Genomic DNA, 24885 nt, shown 5'->3' on the forward strand with positions numbered 1-24885 from the left:
CCAATCGGTCTTACAGCCTCTGCATATGATACATCATGACTGATTCTAGATCTATGAGTCTCTATAGTCTCTCTCTACATCTGTTCTACCCCCACAATTACAACACTTAACTTTAACATTTCTCCCACAGTCACCATAATCATGTGTTCCTCCACACTTGGCACATATTGGTCCAAATGGTCCAAACACACCAAGACAGTCGTGAAGAGGGCACGACAAAGCCTATTCCCTATATAGTGCACTACTTCAGACCAGAGGCCTATGGAACCCTATAGGGTTCCATAGGCCTCTGGTCTGAAGTAGTGCACTATATAGGGAATATGGTTCCATAGGCCTCTGGTCTAAAGTAGTGCACTATATAGGGAATAGGGTTCCATAGGGCCCTGGTCTAAAGTAGTGCACTATATAGGGAATAGGGTTCCATAGGGCCCTGGTCTAAAGTAGTGCACTATATAGGGAATAGGGTTCCATAGGCCTCTGGTCTAAAGTAGTGCACTATATAGGGAATATGGTTCCATAGGCCTCTGGTCTAAAGTAGTGCACTATATAGGGAATATGGTTCCATAGGCCTCTGGTCTAAAGTAGTGCACTATATATAGGGAATAGGGTTCCATAGGGCCCTGGTCTAAAGTAGTGCACTATATAGGGAATATGGTTCCATAGGCCTCTGGTCTAAAGTAGTGCACTATATAGGGAATATGGTTCCATAGGCCTCTGGTCTAAAGTAGTGCACTATATAGGGAATATGGTTCCATAGGCCTCTGGTCTAAAGTAGTGCACTATATAGGGAATAGGGTTCCATAGGGCCCTGGTCTAAAGTAGTGCACTATGTAGGGAATAGGGTTCCATTGGGGACGTATCCCAGGAGTTGACTGTGGGCCTATATCGTGAACGATTCTGCAATAGAAAGAACACGTTCTCCTTGCTTGAGAGTAAGATTGTCACAGTGTATCTGCAGTGAGGCCTGGTCAGTGAGAGAAAGACAGAGAGACAGACAGAGGGAAATGATTGAGGCCAGATCGTTCCTCAAGATGTTCAAACGTTCATAGATGACTAACAGGGTCAAATAATAGAACCAATATTAATGACTAATAGATTAACCAATATAATAACTAATAGATTAACCAATATAATGACTAATAGATTAACCAATATAATGACTAATAGATTAACCAATATAATGACTAATAGATTAACCAATATAATGACTAATAGATTAACCAATATAATGACTAATAGATTAACCAATATAATGACTAATAAATTAACCAATATAATGACTAATAGATTAACCAATATAATGACTAATAGATTAACCAATATAATGACTAATAGATTAACCGATATAATGACTAATAGATTAACCGATATAATAACTAATAGATTAACCAATATAATGACTAATAGATTAACCAATAAAATAACTAATAGATTAACCGATATAATGACTAATAAATTAACCGATATAATGACTAATAGATTAACCAATATAATGACTAATAAATTAACCAATATAATGACTAATAGATTAACCAATATAATAACTAATAGATTAACCAATATAATGACTAATAGATTAACCAATATAATGACTAATAGATTAACCAATATAATGACTAATAGATTAACCAATATAATGACTAATAGATTAACCAATATAATGACTAATAGATTAACCAATATAATGACTAATAGATTAACCGATATAATAACTAATAGATTAACCAATATAATGACTAATAGATTAACCAATATAATGACTAATAGATTAACCGATATAATGACTAATAGATTAACCGATATAATGACTAATAGATTAACCGATATAATGACTAATAGATTAACCGATATAATAACTAATAGATTAACCAATATAATGACTAATAAATTAACCAATATAATGACTAATAGATTAACCAATATAATGACTAATAGATTAACCAATATAATGACTAATAGATTAACCAATATAATGACTAATAGATTAACCAATATAATAACTAATAGATTAACCAATATAATGACTAATAGATTAACCAATATAATGACTAATAGATTAACCAATATAATGACTAATAGATTAACCAATATAATGACTAATAGATTAACCAATATAATGACTAATAGATTAACCAATATAATGACTAATAAATTAACCAATATAATGACTAATAGATTAACCAATATAATGACTAATAGATTAACCAATATAATGACTAATAGATTAACCAATATAATGACTAATAGATTAACCAATATAATGACTAATAGATTAACCAATATAATGACTAATAGATTAACCAATATAATAACTAATAGATTAACCAATATAATGACTAATAGATTAACCAATATAATGACTAATAGATTAACCAATATAATGACTAATAGATTAACCAATATAATGACTAATAGATTAACCAATATAATGACTAATAGATTAACCAATATAATGACTAATAGATTAACCAATATAATGACTAATAGATTAACCAATATAATGACTAATAGATTAACCAATATAATGACTAATAGATTAACCAATATAATGACTAATAAATTAACCAATATAATGACTAATAGATTAACCAATATAATGACTAATAGATTAACCAATATAATAACTAATAGATTAACCAATATAATGACTAATAGATTAACCAATATAATGACTAATAGATTAACCAATATAATGACTAATAAATTAACCAATATAATGACTAATAAATTAACCAATATAATGACTAATAAATTAACCAATATAATGACTAATAGATTAACCAATATAATAACTAATAGATTAACCAATATAATGACTAATAGATTAACCAATATAATGACTAATAGATTAACCAATATAATAACTAATAGATTAACCAATATAATGACTAATAGATTAACCAATATAATAACTAATAAATTAACCAATATAATGACTAATAAATTAACCAATATAATGACTAATAGATTAACCAATATAATGACTAATAGATTAACCAATATAATGACTAATAGATTAACCAATATAATGACTAATAGATTAACCAATATAATGACTAATAGATTAACCAATATAATGACTAATAGATTAACCAATATAATGACTAATAGATTAACCAATATAATAACTAATAGATTAACCAATATAATGACTAATAAATTAACCAATATAATGACTAATAGATTAACCAATATAATGACTAATAGATTAACCAATATAATGACTAATAGATTAACCAATATAATGACTAATAGATTAACCAATATAATGACTAATAAATTAACCAATATAATGACTAATAGATTAACCAATATAATAACTAATAAATTAACCAATATAATGACTAATAGATTAACCAATATAATGACTAATAGATTAACCAATATAATGACTAATAGATTAACCAATATAATGACTAATAGATTAACCAATATAATGACTAATAGATTAACCAATATAATGACTAATTGATTAACCAATATAATGACTAATAGATTAACCAATATAATGACTAATAAATTAACCAATATAATGACTAATAGATTAACCAATATAATGACTAATAGATTAACCAATATAATGACTAATAGATTAACCAATATAATGACTAATAGATTAACCAATATAATGACTAATAGATTAACCAATATAATGACTAATTGATTAACCAATATAATGACTAATAGATTAACCAATATAATGACTAATAAATTAACCAATATAATGACTAATAGATTAACCAATATAATGCCTAATTGATTAACCAATATAATAACTAATAGATTAACCAATATAATGACTAATAGATTAACCAATATAATAACTAATAGATTAACCAATATAATGACTAATAGATTAACCAATATAATGACTAATAGATTAACCAATATAATAACTAATAGATTAACCAATATAATGACTAATAAATTAACCAATATAATGACTAATAGATTAACCAATATAATGACTAATAGATTAACCAATATAATGACTAATAGATTAACCAATATAATAACTAATAGATTAACCAATATAATAACTAATAGATTAACCAATATAATGACTAATAGATTAACCAATATAATAACTAATAGATTAACCAATATAATGACTAATAGATTAACCAATATAATGACTAATAGATTAACCAATATAATAACTAATAGATTAACCAATATAATAACTAATAGATTAACCAATATAATGACTAATAGATTAACCAATATAATGACTAATAGATTAACCAATATAATGACTAATAGATTAACCAATATAATGACTAATAGATTAACCAATATAATGACTAATAGATTAACCAATATAATGACTAATAGATTAACCAATATAATGACTAATAGATTAACCAATATAATGACTAATAGATTAACCAATATAATAACTAATAGATTAACCAATATAATGACTAATAGATTAACCAATATAATGACTAATAGATTAACCAATATAATAACTAATAGATTAACCAATATAATGACTAATAGATTAACCAATATAATGACTAATAGATTAACCAATATAATGACTAATTGATTAACCAATATAATGACTAATAGATTAACCAATATAATGACTAATAAATTAACCAATATAATGACTAATAGATTAACCAATATAATGCCTAATTGATTAACCAATATAATAACTAATAGATTAACCAATATAATGACTAATAGATTAACCAATATAATAACTAATAGATTAACCAATATAATGACTAATAGATTAACCAATATAATGACTAATAGATTAACCAATATAATAACTAATAGATTAACCAATATAATGACTAATAAATTAACCAATATAATGACTAATAGATTAACCAATATAATGACTAATAGATTAACCAATATAATGACTAATAGATTAACCAATATAATAACTAATAGATTAACCAATATAATGACTAATAGATTAACCAATATAATGACTAATAGATTAACCAATATAATAACTAATAGATTAACCAATATAATGACTAATAGATTAACCAATATAATGACTAATAGATTAACCAATATAATAACTAATAGATTAACCAATATAATAACTAATAGATTAACCAATATAATGACTAATAGATTAACCAATATAATGACTAATAGATTAACCAATATAATGACTAATAGATTAACCAATATAATGACTAATAGATTAACCAATATAATGACTAATAGATTAACCAATATAATGACTAATAGATTAACCAATATAATGACTAATAGATTAACCAATATAATGACTAATAGATTAACCAATATAATGACTAATAGATTAACCAATATAATGACTAATAGATTAACCAATATAATGACTAATAGATTAACCAATATAATGACTAATAGATTAACCAATATAATGACTAATAGATTAACCAATATAATGACTAATAGATTAACCAATATAATGACTAATAAATTAACCAATATAATGACTAATAGATTAACCAATATAATGACTAATAGATTAACCAATATAATAACTAATAGATTAACCAATATAATGACTAATAGATTAACCAATATAATGACTAATAGATTAACCAATATAATGACTAATAAATTAACCAATATAATGACTAATAAATTAACCAATATAATGACTAATAAATTAACCAATATAATGACTAATAAATTAACCAATATAATGACTAATAGATTAACCAATATAATAACTAATAGATTAACCAATATAATGACTAATAGATTAACCAATATAATGACTAATAGATTAACCAATATAATAACTAATAGATTAACCAATATAATGACTAATAGATTAACCAATATAATAACTAATAAATTAACCAATATAATGACTAATAAATTAACCAATATAATGACTAATAGATTAACCAATATAATGACTAATAGATTAACCAATATAATGACTAATAGATTAACCAATATAATGACTAATAGATTAACCAATATAATGACTAATAGATTAACCAATATAATGACTAATAGATTAACCAATATAATGACTAATAGATTAACCAATATAATAACTAATAGATTAACCAATATAATGACTAATAAATTAACCAATATAATGACTAATAGATTAACCAATATAATGACTAATAGATTAACCAATATAATGACTAATAGATTAACCAATATAATGACTAATAGATTAACCAATATAATGACTAATAAATTAACCAATATAATGACTAATAGATTAACCAATATAATAACTAATAAATTAACCAATATAATGACTAATAGATTAACAAATATAATGACTAATAGATTAACCAATATAATGACTAATAGATTAACCAATATAATGACTAATAGATTAACCAATATAATGACTAATAGATTAACCAATATAATGACTAATAGATTAACCAATATAATGACTAATAGATTAACCAATATAATGACTAATAGATTAACCAATATAATGACTAATAGATTAACCAATATAATAACTAATAGATTAACCAATATAATGACTAATAGATTAACCAATATAATAACTAATAAATTAACCAATATAATGACTAATAGATTAACCAATATAATGACTAATAGATTAACCAATATAATGACTAATAGATTAACCAATATAATGACTAATAGATTAACCAATATAATGACTAATAGATTAACCAATATAATGACTAATAGATTAACCAATATAATGACTAATAGATTAACCAATATAATAACTAATAGATTAACCAATATAATAACTAATAGATTAACCAATATAATGACTAATAGATTAACCAATATAATAACTAATAGATTAACCAATATAATGACTAATAGATTAACCAATATAATGACTAATAGATTAACCAATATAATGACTAATAGATTAACCAATATAATAACTAATAGATTAACCAATATAATGACTAATAGATTAACCAATATAATGACTAATAGATTAACCAATATAATGACTAATAGATTAACCAATATAATGACTAATAGATTAACCAATATAATGACTAATAGATTAACCAATATAATGACTAATAGATTAACCAATATAATGACTAATAAATTAACCAATATAATGACTAATAGATTAACCAATATAATGACTAATAGATTAACCAATATAATGACTAATAGATTAATCAATATAATGACTAATAGATTAACCAATATAATGACTAATAGATTAACCAATATAATGACTAATAGATTAACCAATATAATAACTAATAGATTAACCAATATAATGACTAATAGATTAACCAATATAATGACTAATAGATTAACCAATATAATGACTAATAGATTAACCAATATAATGACTAATAGATTAACCAATATAATGACTAATAGATTAACCAATATAATGACTAATAAATTAACCAATATAATGACTAATAAATTAACCAATATAATGACTAATAAATTAACCAATATAATGACTAATAAATTAACCAATATAATGACTAATAGATTAACCAATATAATAACTAATAGATTAACCAATATAATGACTAATAGATTAACCAATATAATGACTAATAGATTAACCAATATAATAACTAATAGATTAACCAATATAATGACTAATAGATTAACCAATATAATAACTAATAAATTAACCAATATAATGACTAATAAATTAACCAATATAATGACTAATAGATTAACCAATATAATGACTAATAGATTAACCAATATAATGACTAATAGATTAACCAATATAATGACTAATAGATTAACCAATATAATGACTAATAGATTAACCAATATAATGACTAATAGATTAACCAATATAATAACTAATAGATTAACCAATATAATGACTAATAAATTAACCAATATAATGACTAATAGATTAACCAATATAATGACTAATAGATTAACCAATATAATGACTAATAGATTAACCAATATAATAACTAATAGATTAACCAATATAATGACTAATAGATTAACCAATATAATGACTAATAGATTAACCAATATAATGACTAATAGATTAACCAATATAATGACTAATAGATTAACCAATATAATGACTAATAGATTAACCAATATAATGACTAATAAATTAACCAATATAATGACTAATAGATTAACCAATATAATGACTAATAGATTAACCAATATAATAACTAATAGATTAACCAATATAATGACTAATAGATTAACCAATATAATAACTAATAGATTAACCAATATAATGACTAATAGATTAACCAATATAATGACTAATAGATTAACCAATATAATGACTAATAGATTAACCAATATAATGACTAATAAATTAACCAATATAATGACTAATAGATTAACCAATATAATGACTAATAGATTAACCAATATAATAACTAATAGATTAACCAATATAATGACTAATAGATTAACCAATATAATAACTAATAGATTAACCAATATAATGACTAATAGATTAACCAATATAATGACTAATAGATTAACCAATATAATGACTAATAGATTAACCAATATAATGACTAATAGATTAACCAATATAATGACTAATAGATTAACCAATATAATGACTAATAGATTAACCAATATAATGACTAATAAATTAACCAATATAATGACTAATAGATTAACCAATATAATGACTAATAGATTAACCAATATAATGACTAATAGATTAATCAATATAATGACTAATAGATTAACCAATATAATGACTAATAGATTAACCAATATAATGACTAATAGATTAACCAATATAATAACTAATAGATTAACCAATATAATGACTAATAGATTAACCAATATAATGACTAATAGATTAACCAATATAATGACTAATAGATTAACCAATATAATGACTAATAGATTAACCAATATAATGACTAATAGATTAACCAATATAATGACTAATAAATTAACCAATATAATGACTAATAAATTAACCAATATAATGACTAATAAATTAACCAATATAATGACTAATAAATTAACCAATATAATGACTAATAGATTAACCAATATAATAACTAATAGATTAACCAATATAATGACTAATAGATTAACCAATATAATGACTAATAGATTAACCAATATAATAACTAATAGATTAACCAATATAATGACTAATAGATTAACCAATATAATAACTAATAAATTAACCAATATAATGACTAATAAATTAACCAATATAATGACTAATAGATTAACCAATATAATGACTAATAGATTAACCAATATAATGACTAATAGATTAACCAATATAATGACTAATAGATTAACCAATATAATGACTAATAGATTAACCAATATAATGACTAATAGATTAACCAATATAATGACTAATAGATTAACCAATATAATAACTAATAGATTAACCAATATAATGACTAATAAATTAACCAATATAATGACTAATAGATTAACCAATATAATGACTAATAGATTAACCAATATAATGACTAATAGATTAACCAATATAATAACTAATAAATTAACCAATATAATGACTAATAGATTAACCAATATAATGACTAATAGATTAACCAATATAATGACTAATAGATTAACCAATATAATGACTAATAGATTAACCAATATAATGACTAATAGATTAACCAATATAATGACTAATTGATTAACCAATATAATGACTAATTGATTAACCAATATAATGACTAATAGATTAACCAATATAATGACTAATAAATTAACCAATATAATGACTAATAGATTAACCAATATAATGACTAATAGATTAACCAATATAATGCCTAATTGATTAACCAATATAATGACTAATAGATTAACCAATATAATAACTAATAGATTAACCAATATAATGACTAATAGATTAACCAATATAATGACTAATAGATTAACCAATATAATAACTAATAGATTAACCAATATAATGACTAATAAATTAACCAATATAATGACTAATAGATTAACCAATATAATGACTAATAGATTAACCAATATAATGACTAATAGATTAACCAATATAATAACTAATAGATTAACCAATATAATAACTAATAGATTAACCAATATAATGACTAATAGATTAACCAATATAATAACTAATAGATTAACCAATATAATGACTAATAGATTAACCAATATAATGACTAATAGATTAACCAATATAATGACTAATAGATTAACCAATATAATAACTAATAGATTAACCAATATAATAACTAATAGATTAACCAATATAATGACTAATAGATTAACCAATATAATGACTAATAGATTAACCAATATAATGACTAATAGATTAACCAATATAATGACTAATAGATTAACCAATATAATGACTAATAGATTAACCAATATAATGACTAATAGATTAACCAATATAATGACTAATAGATTAACCAATATAATGACTAATAGATTAACCAATATAATAACTAATAGATTAACCAATATAATGACTAATAGATTAACCAATATAATGACTAATAGATTAACCAATATAATGACTAATTGATTAACCAATATAATGACTAATAGATTAACCAATATAATGACTAATAAATTAACCAATATAATGACTAATAGATTAACCAATATAATGCCTAATTGATTAACCAATATAATAACTAATAGATTAACCAATATAATGACTAATAGATTAACCAATATAATAACTAATAGATTAACCAATATAATGACTAATAGATTAACCAATATAATGACTAATAGATTAACCAATATAATAACTAATAGATTAACCAATATAATGACTAATAAATTAACCAATATAATGACTAATAGATTAACCAATATAATGACTAATAGATTAACCAATATAATGACTAATAGATTAACCAATATAATAACTAATAGATTAACCAATATAATAACTAATAGATTAACCAATATAATGACTAATAGATTAACCAATATAATAACTAATAGATTAACCAATATAATGACTAATAGATTAACCAATATAATGACTAATAGATTAACCAATATAATAACTAATAGATTAACCAATATAATAACTAATAGATTAACCAATATAATGACTAATAGATTAACCAATATAATGACTAATAGATTAACCAATATAATGACTAATAGATTAACCAATATAATGACTAATAGATTAACCAATATAATGACTAATAGATTAACCAATATAATGACTAATAGATTAACCAATATAATGACTAATAGATTAACCAATATAATGACTAATAAATTAACCAATATAATGACTAATAGATTAACCAATATAATGACTAATAGATTAACCAATATAATGACTAATAGATTAACCAATATAATGACTAATAGATTAACCAATATAATAACTAATAGATTAACCAATATAATGACTAATAGATTAACCAATATAATGACTAATAGATTAACCAATATAATGACTAATAAATTAACCAATATAATGACTAATAAATTAACCAATATAATGACTAATAAATTAACCAATATAATGACTAATAAATTAACCAATATAATGACTAGATTAACCAATATAATAACTAATAGATTAACCAATATAATGACTAATAGATTAACCAATATAATGACTAATAGATTAACCAATATAATGACTAATAGATTAACCAATATAATGACTAATAGATTAACCAATATAATAACTAATAAATTAACCAATATAATGACTAATAAATTAACCAATATAATGACTAATAGATTAACCAATATAATGACTAATAGATTAACCAATATAATGACTAATAGATTAACCAATATAATGACTAATAGATTAACCAATATAATGACTAATAGATTAACCAATATAATGACTAATAGATTAACCAATATAATGACTAATAGATTAACCAATATAATAACTAATAGATTAACCAATATAATGACTAATAAATTAACCAATATAATGACTAATAGATTAACCAATATAATGACTAATAGATTAACCAATATAATGACTAATAGATTAACCAATATAATGACTAATAGATTAACCAATATAATGACTAATAAATTAACCAATATAATGACTAATAGATTAACCAATATAATAACTAATAAATTAACCAATATAATGACTAATAGATTAACCAATATAATGACTAATAGATTAACCAATATAATGACTAATAGATTAACCAATATAATGACTAATAGATTAACCAATATAATGACTAATAGATTAACCAATATAATGACTAATAGATTAACCAATATAATGACTAATAGATTAACCAATATAATGACTAATAGATTAACCAATATAATGACTAATAGATTAACCAATATAATAACTAATAGATTAACCAATATAATGACTAATAGATTAACCAATATAATGACTAATAGATTAACCAATATAATGACTAATAGATTAACCAATATAATGACTAATAGATTAACCAATATAATGACTAATAGATTAACCAATATAATGACTAATAGATTAACCAATATAATGACTAATAAATTAACCAATATAATGACTAATAGATTAACCAATATAATGACTAATAGTTTAACCAATATAATGACTAATAGATTAACCAATATAATAACTAATAGATTAACCAATATAATGACTAATAGATTAACCAATATAATGACTAATAGATTAACCAATATAATGACTAATAAATTAACCAATATAATGACTAATAAATTAACCAATATAATGACTAATAAATTAACCAATATAATGACTAATAAATTAACCAATATAATGACTAATAGATTAACCAATATAATGACTAATAGATTAACCAATATAATGACTAATAGATTAACCAATATAATGACTAATAGATTAACCAATATAATGACTAATAGATTAACCAATATAATGACTAATAGATTAACCAATATAATGACTAATAGATTAACCAATATAATGACTAATAGATTAACCAATATAATGACTAATAGATTAACCAATATAATGACTAATAGATTAACCAATATAATGACTAATAGATTAACCAATATAATGACTAATAGATTAACCAATATAATGACTAATAGATTAACCAATATAATAACTAATAGATTAACCAATATAATGACTAATAGATTAACCAATATAATGACTAATAGATTAACCAATATAATGACTAATAGATTAACCAATATAATGACTAATAGATTAACCAATATAATGACTAATAGATTAACCAATATAATGACTAATAGATTAACCAATATAATGACTAATAGATTAACCAATATAATAACTAATAGATTAACCAATATAATGACTAATAGATTAACCAATATAATGACTAATAGATTAACCAATATAATGACTAATAGATTAACCAATATAATGACTAATAGATTAACCAATATAATGACTAATAGATTAACCAATATAATGACTAATAGATTAACCAATATAATGACTAATAGATTAACCAATATAATGACTAATAAATTAACCAATATAATGACTAATAGATTAACCAATATAATGACTAATAGTTTAACCAATATAATGACTAATAGATTAACCAATATAATAACTAATAGATTAACCAATATAATGACTAATAGATTAACCAATATAATGACTAATAGATTAACCAATATAATGACTAATAAATTAACCAATATAATGACTAATAAATTAACCAATATAATGACTAATAAATTAACCAATATAATGACTAATAAATTAACCAATATAATGACTAATAGATTAACCAATATAATGACTAATAGATTAACCAATATAATGACTAATAGATTAACCAATATAATGACTAATAGATTAACCAATATAATGACTAATAGATTAACCAATATAATGACTAATAGATTAACCAATATAATAACTAATAGATTAACCAATATAATGACTAATAAATTAACCAATATAATGACTAATAGATTAACCAATATAATGACTAATAGATTAACCAATATAATGACTAATAGATTAACCAATATAATGACTAATAGATTAACCAATATAATGACTAATAAATTAACCAATATAATGACTAATAGATTAACCAATATAATAACTAATAAATTAACCAATATAATGACTAATAGATTAACCAATATAATGACTAATAGATTAACCAATATAATGACTAATAGATTAACCAATATAATGACTAATAGATTAACCAATATAATGACTAATTGATTAACCAATATAATGACTAATAGATTAACCAATATAATGACTAATAAATTAACCAATATAATGACTAATAGATTAACCAATATAATGACTAATAGATTAACCAATATAATGACTAATAGATTAACCAATATAATGACTAATAGATTAACCAATATAATGACTAATTGATTAACCAATATAATGACTAATAGATTAACCAATATAATGACTAATAAATTAACCAATATAATGACTAATAGATTAACCAATATAATGCCTAATAGATTAACCAATATAATAACTAATAGATTAACCAATATAATGACTAATAGATTAACCAATATAATAACTAATAGATTAACCAATATAATGACTAATAGATTAACCAATATAATGACTAATAGATTAACCAATATAATAACTAATAGATTAACCAATATAATGACTAATAAATTAACCAATATAATGACTAATAGATTAACCAATATAATGACTAATAGATTAACCAATATAATAACTAATAGATTAACCAATATAATGACTAATAGATTAACCAATATAATAACTAATAAATTAACCAATATAATGACTAATAAATTAACCAATATAATGACTAATAGATTAACCAATATAATGACTAATAGATTAACCAATATAATGACTAATAGATTAACCAATATAATGACTAATAGATTAACCAATATAATGACTAATAGATTAACCAATATAATGACTAATAGATTAACCAATATAATGACTAATAGATTAACCAATATAATGACTAATAGATTAACCAATATAATGACTAATAAATTAACCAATATAATGACTAATAGATTAACCAATATAATGACTAATAGATTAACCAATATAATGACTAATAGATTAACCAATATAATGACTAATAAATTAACCAATATAATAACTAATAGATTAACCAATATAATAACTAATAAATTAACCAATATAATGACTAATAGATTAACCAATATAATGACTAATAGATTAACCAATATAATGACTAATAGATTAACCAATATAATGACTAATAAATTAACCAATATAATGACTAATAAATTAACCAATATAATGACTAATAAATTAACCAATATAATGACTAATAAATTAACCAATATAATGACTAATAGATTAACCAATATAATGACTAATAGATTAACCAATATAATGACTAATAGATTAACCAATATAATGACTAATAGATTAACCAATATAATGACTAATAGATTAACCAATATAATGACTAATAGATTAACCAATATAATGACTAATAGATTAACCAATATAATGACTAATAGATTAACCAATATAATAACTAATAGATTAACCAATATAATGACTAATAGATTAACCAATATAATAACTAATAAATTAACCAATATAATGACTAATAGATTAACCAATATAATGACTAATAGATTAACCAATATAATGACTAATAGATTAACCAATATAATGACTAATAGATTAACCAATATAATGACTAATAGATTAACCAATATAATGACTAATAGATTAACCAATATAATGACTAATAGATTAACCAATATAATAACTAATAGATTAACCAATATAATAACTAATAGATTAACCAATATAATGACTAATAAATTAACCAATATAATGACTAATAGATTAACCAATATAATGACTAATAGATTAACCAATATAATGACTAATAGATTAACCAATATAATGACTAATAAATTAACCAATATAATGACTAATAGATTAACCAATATAATAACTAATAAATTAACCAATATAATGACTAATAGATTAACCAATATAATGACTAATAGATTAACCAATATAATGACTAATAGATTAACCAATATAATGACTAATAGATTAACCAATATAATGACTAATTGATTAACCAATATAATGACTAATAGATTAACCAATATAATGACTAATAAATTAACCAATATAATGACTAATAGATTAACCAATATAATGACTAATAGATTAACCAATATAATGACTAATAAATTAACCAATATAATGACTAATAGATTAACCAATATAATGCCTAATTGATTAACCAATATAATAACTAATAGATTAACCAATATAATGACTAATAGATTAACCAATATAATAACTAATAGATTAACCAATATAATGACTAATAGATTAACCAATATAATGACTAATAGATTAACCAATATAATAACTAATAGATTAACCAATATAATGACTAATAAATTAACCAATATAATGACTAATAGATTAACCAATATAATGACTAATAGATTAACCAATATAATGACTAATAGATTAACCAATATAATGACTAATAGATTAACCAATATAATGACTAATAGATTAACCAATATAATGACTAATAGATTAACCAATATAATGACTAATAAATTAACCAATATAATGACTAATAGATTAACCAATATAATGACTAATAGATTAACCAATATAATAACTAATAGATTAACCAATATAATGACTAATAGATTAACCAATATAATGACTAATAGATTAACCAATATAATGACTAATAAATTAACCAATATAATGACTAATAAATTAACCAATATAATGACTAATAAATTAACCAATATAATGACTAATAAATTAACCAATATAATGACTAATAGATTAACCAATATAATAACTAATAGATTAACCAATATAATGACTAATAGATTAACCAATATAATGACTAATAGATTAACCAATATAATAACTAATAGATTAACCAATATAATGACTAATAGATTAACCAATATAATAACTAATAAATTAACCAATATAATGACTAATAAATTAACCAATATAATGACTAATAGATTAACCAATATAATGACTAATAGATTAACCAATATAATGACTAATAGATTAACCAATATAATGACTAATAGATTAACCAATATAATGACTAATAGATTAACCAATATAATGACTAATAGATTAACCAATATAATGACTAATAGATTAACCAATATAATAACTAATAGATTAACCAATATAATGACTAATAAATTAACCAATATAATGACTAATAGATTAACCAATATAATGACTAATAGATTAACCAATATAATGACTAATAGATTAACCAATATAATGACTAATAGATTAACCAATATAATGACTAATAAATTAACCAATATAATGACTAATAGATTAACCAATATAATAACTAATAAATTAACCAATATAATGACTAATAGATTAACAAATATAATGACTAATAGATTAACCAATATAATGACTAATAGATTAACCAATATAATGACTAATAGATTAACCAATATAATGACTAATAGATTAACCAATATAATGACTAATAGATTAACCAATATAATGACTAATAGATTAACCAATATAATGACTAATAGATTAACCAATATAATGACTAATAGATTAACCAATATAATAACTAATAGATTAACCAATATAATGACTAATAGATTAACCAATATAATAACTAATAAATTAACCAATATAATGACTAATAGATTAACCAATATAATGACTAATAGATTAACCAATATAATGACTAATAGATTAACCAATATAATGACTAATAGATTAACCAATATAATGACTAATAGATTAACCAATATAATGACTAATAGATTAACCAATATAATGACTAATAGATTAACCAATATAATAACTAATAGATTAACCAATATAATAACTAATAGATTAACCAATATAATGACTAATAAATTAACCAATATAATGACTAATAGATTAACCAATATAATGACTAATAGATTAACCAATATAATGACTAATAGATTAACCAATATAATGACTAATAAATTAACCAATATAATGACTAATAGATTAACCAATATAATAACTAATAAATTAACCAATATAATGACTAATAGATTAACCAATATAATGACTAATAGATTAACCAATATAATGACTAATAGATTAACCAATATAATGACTAATAGATTAACCAATATAATGACTAATAGATTAACCAATATAATGACTAATTGATTAACCAATATAATGACTAATAGATTAACCAATATAATGACTAATAAATTAACCAATATAATGACTAATAGATTAACCAATATAATGACTAATAGATTAACCAATATAATGACTAATAGATTAACCAATATAATGACTAATAGATTAACCAATATAATGACTAATAGATTAACCAATATAATGACTAATTGATTAACCAATATAATGACTAATAGATTAACCAATATAATGACTAATAAATTAACCAATATAATGACTAATAGATTAACCAATATAATGCCTAATTGATTAACCAATATAATAACTAATAGATTAACCAATATAATAACTAATAGATTAACCAATATAATAACTAATAGATTAACCAATATAATGACTAATAGATTAACCAATATAATAACTAATAGATTAACCAATATAATGACTAATAGATTAACCAATATAATGACTAATAGATTAACCAATATAATAACTAATAGATTAACCAATATAATGACTAATAGATTAACCAATATAATGACTAATAGATTAACCAATATAATAACTAATAGATTAACCAATATAATGACTAATAGATTAACCAATATAATGACTAATAGATTAACCAATATAATGACTAATAGATTAACCAATATAATAACTAATAGATTAACCAATATAATGACTAATAGATTAACCAATATAATGACTAATAGATTAACCAATATAATGACTAATAGATTAACCAATATAATGACTAATAGATTAACCAATATAATGACTAATAGATTAACCAATATAATGACTAATAGATTAACCAATATAATGACTAATAGATTAACCAATATAATGACTAATAAATTAACCAATATAATGACTAATAGATTAACCAATATAATGACTAATAGATTAACCAATATAATAACTAATAGATTAACCAATATAATGACTAATAGATTAACCAATATAATAACTAATAGATTAACCAATATAATGACTAATAGATTAACCAATATAATGACTAATAGATTAACCAATATAATGACTAATAGATTAACCAATATAATGACTAATAAATTAACCAATATAATGACTAATAGATTAACCAATATAATGACTAATAGATTAACCAATATAATAACTAATAGATTAACCAATATAATGACTAATAGATTAACCAATATAATAACTAATAGATTAACCAATATAATGACTAATAGATTAACCAATATAATGACTAATAGATTAACCAATATAATGACTAATAGATTAACCAATATAATGACTAATAGATTAACCAATATAATGACTAATAGATTAACCAATATAATGACTAATAGATTAACCAATATAATGACTAATAAATTAACCAATATAATGACTAATAGATTAACCAATATAATGACTAATAGATTAACCAATATAATGACTAATAGATTAATCAATATAATGACTAATAGATTAACCAATATAATGACTAATAGATTAACCAATATAATGACTAATAGATTAACCAATATAATAACTAATAGATTAACCAATATAATGACTAATAGATTAACCAATATAATGACTAATAGATTAACCAATATAATGACTAATAGATTAACCAATATAATGACTAATAGATTAACCAATATAATGACTAATAGATTAACCAATATAATGACTAATAAATTAACCAATATAATGACTAATAAATTAACCAATATAATGACTAATAAATTAACCAATATAATGACTAATAAATTAACCAATATAATGACTAATAGATTAACCAATATAATAACTAATAGATTAACCAATATAATGACTAATAGATTAACCAATATAATGACTAATAGATTAACCAATATAATAACTAATAGATTAACCAATATAATGACTAATAGATTAACCAATATAATAACTAATAAATTAACCAATATAATGACTAATAAATTAACCAATATAATGACTAATAGATTAACCAATATAATGACTAATAGATTAACCAATATAATGACTAATAGATTAACCAATATAATGACTAATAGATTAACCAATATAATGACTAATAGATTAACCAATATAATGACTAATAGATTAACCAATATAATAACTAATAGATTAACCAATATAATGACTAATAAATTAACCAATATAATGACTAATAGATTAACCAATATAATGACTAATAGATTAACCAATATAATGACTAATAGATTAACCAATATAATGACTAATAGATTAACCAATATAATGACTAATAGATTAACCAATATAATGACTAATAGATTAACCAATATAATGACTAATAGATTAACCAATATAATGACTAATAGATTAACCAATATAATGACTAATAAATTAACCAATATAATGACTAATAGATTAACCAATATAATGACTAATAGATTAACCAATATAATAACTAATAGATTAACCAATATAATGACTAATAGATTAACCAATATAATAACTAATAGATTAACCAATATAATGACTAATAGATTAACCAATATAATGACTAATAGATTAACCAATATAATGACTAATAGATTAACCAATATAATGACTAATAAATTAACCAATATAATGACTAATAGATTAACCAATATAATGACTAATAGATTAACCAATATAATAACTAATAGATTAACCAATATAATGACTAATAGATTAACCAATATAATAACTAATAGATTAACCAATATAATGACTAATAGATTAACCAATATAATGACTAATAGATTAACCAATATAATGACTAATAGATTAACCAATATAATGACTAATAGATTAACCAATATAATGACTAATAGATTAACCAATATAATGACTAATAGATTAACCAATATAATGACTAATAGATTAACCAATATAATGACTAATAAATTAACCAATATAATGACTAATAGATTAACCAATATAATGACTAATAGATTAACCAATATAATAACTAATAGATTAACCAATATAATGACTAATAGATTAACCAATATAATAACTAATAGATTAACCAATATAATGACTAATAGATTAACCAATATAATGACTAATAGATTAACCAATATAATGACTAATAAATTAACCAATATAATGACTAATAGATTAACCAATATAATGACTAATAGATTAACCAATATAATAACTAATAGATTAACCAATATAATGACTAATAGATTAACCAATATAATAACTAATAGATTAACCAATATAATGACTAATAGATTAACCAATATAATGACTAATAGATTAACCAATATAATGACTAATAGATTAACCAATATAATGACTAATAGATTAACCAATATAATGACTAATAGATTAACCAATATAATGACTAATAGATTAACCAATATAATAACTAATAAATTAACCAATATAATGACTAATAGATTAACCAATATAATGACTAATAGATTAACCAATATAATGACTAATAGATTAACCAATATAATGACTAATAGATTAACCAATATAATGACTAATAGATTAACCAATATAATGACTAATAGATTAACCAATATAATGACTAATAGATTAACCAATATAATGACTAATAGATTAACCAATATAATGACTAATAGATTAACCAATATAATGACTAATAGATTAACCAATATAATAACTAATAGATTAACCAATATAATGACTAATAGATTAACCAATATAATGACTAATAGATTAACCAATATAATGACTAATAGATTAACCAATATAATGACTAATAGATTAACCAATATAATGACTAATAGATTAACCAATATAATGACTAATAGATTAACCAATATAATGACTAATAAATTAACCAATATAATGACTAATAGATTAACCAATATAATGACTAATAGTTTAACCAATATAATGACTAATAGATTAACCAATATAATAACTAATAGATTAACCAATATAATGACTAATAGATTAACCAATATAATGACTAATAGATTAACCAATATAATGACTAATAAATTAACCAATATAATGACTAATAAATTAACCAATATAATGACTAATAAATTAACCAATATAATGACTAATAAATTAACCAATATAATGACTAATAGATTAACCAATATAATGACTAATAGATTAACCAATATAATGACTAATAGATTAACCAATATAATGACTAATAGATTAACCAATATAATGACTAATAGATTAACCAATATAATGACTAATAGATTAACCAATATAATGACTAATAGATTAACCAATATAATGACTAATAGATTAACCAATATAATGACTAATAGATTAACCAATATAATGACTAATAGATTAACCAATATAATGACTAATAGATTAACCAATATAATGACTAATAGATTAACCAATATAATGACTAATAGATTAACCAATATAATAACTAATAGATTAACCAATATAATGACTAATAGATTAACCAATATAATGACTAATAGATTAACCAATATAATGACTAATAGATTAACCAATATAATGACTAATAGATTAACCAATATAATGACTAATAGATTAACCAATATAATGACTAATAGATTAACCAATATAATGACTAATAAATTAACCAATATAATGACTAATAGATTAACCAATATAATGACTAATAGTTTAACCAATATAATGACTAATAGATTAACCAATATAATAACTAATAGATTAACCAATATAATGACTAATAGATTAACCAATATAATGACTAATAGATTAACCAATATAATGACTAATAAATTAACCAATATAATGACTAATAAATTAACCAATATAATGACTAATAAATTAACCAATATAATGACTAATAGATTAACCAATATAATGACTAATAGATTAACCAATATAATGACTAATAGATTAACCAATATAATGACTAATAGATTAACCAATATAATGACTAATAGATTAACCAATATAATGACTAATAGATTAACCAATATAATAACTAATAGATTAACCAATATAATGACTAATAAATTAACCAATATAATGACTAATAGATTAACCAATATAATGACTAATAGATTAACCAATATAATGACTAATAGATTAACCAATATAATGACTAATAGATTAACCAATATAATGACTAATAAATTAACCAATATAATGACTAATAGATTAACCAATATAATAACTAATAAATTAACCAATATAATGACTAATAGATTAACCAATATAATGACTAATAGATTAACCAATATAATGACTAATAGATTAACCAATATAATGACTAATAGATTAACCAATATAATGACTAATTGATTAACCAATATAATGACTAATAGATTAACCAATATAATGACTAATAAATTAACCAATATAATGACTAATAGATTAACCAATATAATGACTAATAGATTAACCAATATAATGACTAATAGATTAACCAATATAATGACTAATAGATTAACCAATATAATGACTAATTGATTAACCAATATAATGACTAATAGATTAACCAATATAATGACTAATAAATTAACCAATATAATGACTAATAGATTAACCAATATAATGCCTAATAGATTAACCAATATAATAACTAATAGATTAACCAATATAATGACTAATAGATTAACCAATATAATAACTAATAGATTAACCAATATAATGACTAATAGATTAACCAATATAATGACTAATAGATTAACCAATATAATAACTAATAGATTAACCAATATAATGACTAATAAATTAACCAATATAATGACTAATAGATTAACCAATATAATGACTAATAGATTAACCAATATAATAACTAATAGATTAACCAATATAATGACTAATAGATTAACCAATATAATAACTAATAAATTAACCAATATAATGACTAATAAATTAACCAATATAATGACTAATAGATTAACCAATATAATGACTAATAGATTAACCAATATAATGACTAATAGATTAACCAATATAATGACTAATAGATTAACCAATATAATGACTAATAGATTAACCAATATAATGACTAATAGATTAACCAATATAATGACTAATAGATTAACCAATATAATGACTAATAGATTAACCAATATAATGACTAATAAATTAACCAATATAATGACTAATAGATTAACCAATATAATGACTAATAGATTAACCAATATAATGACTAATAGATTAACCAATATAATGACTAATAAATTAACCAATATAATAACTAATAGATTAACCAATATAATAACTAATAAATTAACCAATATAATGACTAATAGATTAACCAATATAATGACTAATAGATTAACCAATATAATGACTAATAGATTAACCAATATAATGACTAATAAATTAACCAATATAATGACTAATAAATTAACCAATATAATGACTAATAAATTAACCAATATAATGACTAATAAATTAACCAATATAATGACTAATAGATTAACCAATATAATGACTAATAGATTAACCAATATAATGACTAATAGATTAACCAATATAATGACTAATAGATTAACCAATATAATGACTAATAGATTAACCAATATAATGACTAATAGATTAACCAATATAATGACTAATAGATTAACCAATATAATGACTAATAGATTAACCAATATAATAACTAATAGATTAACCAATATAATGACTAATAGATTAACCAATATAATAACTAATAAATTAACCAATATAATGACTAATAGATTAACCAATATAATGACTAATAGATTAACCAATATAATGACTAATAGATTAACCAATATAATGACTAATAGATTAACCAATATAATGACTAATAGATTAACCAATATAATGACTAATAGATTAACCAATATAATGACTAATAGATTAACCAATATAATAACTAATAGATTAACCAATATAATAACTAATAGATTAACCAA

General features: G+C 20.7%; 1 protein-coding gene across 1 annotated transcript in view; it reads right to left on the reverse strand.

Annotated features, from left to right (window-relative positions):
* The window catches only part of LOC139550071 (ubiquitin carboxyl-terminal hydrolase 33-like), a 570053-nt gene that overhangs the window by 368275 nt on the left and 176893 nt on the right, over positions 1 to 24885 (reverse strand). The window lies entirely within an intron of this gene.

This window comes from Salvelinus alpinus, chromosome 23, assembly GCF_045679555.1.
Source record: "Salvelinus alpinus chromosome 23, SLU_Salpinus.1, whole genome shotgun sequence".
NCBI lineage: Eukaryota > Metazoa > Chordata > Actinopteri > Salmoniformes > Salmonidae > Salvelinus > Salvelinus alpinus.